This window comes from Aplysia californica, unplaced genomic scaffold, assembly GCF_000002075.1.
Source record: "Aplysia californica isolate F4 #8 unplaced genomic scaffold, AplCal3.0 scaffold00334, whole genome shotgun sequence".
NCBI lineage: Eukaryota > Metazoa > Mollusca > Gastropoda > Aplysiida > Aplysiidae > Aplysia > Aplysia californica.
Window position 1 is genome coordinate 456837 of NW_004797604.1, and position 301 is coordinate 457137.

Genomic DNA, 301 nt, shown 5'->3' on the forward strand with positions numbered 1-301 from the left:
TGAGTGTATCAAGGTGTCTTCTGTATAATTTTTCTGTAAACTTTTCTGTGAACTCGTAGTCAGTCCTAATGGGAAAAACCCCCACTAGGCTTCACCATGTGTGACCTGGGTTCGATTCAAGTGCAATTAGGTTGTTTGGTGCGTTGCCAGGGCGTGATTGAAGAAAACAAACTCACATCTTATCGCAAGGGGCCGAAGTGGATAATGATGATGATGATGATGATGATGATGATGATGATGATGATGATGATGATGATGATGATGATGATGATAATTGATGATGATGATGCTGATGATAATG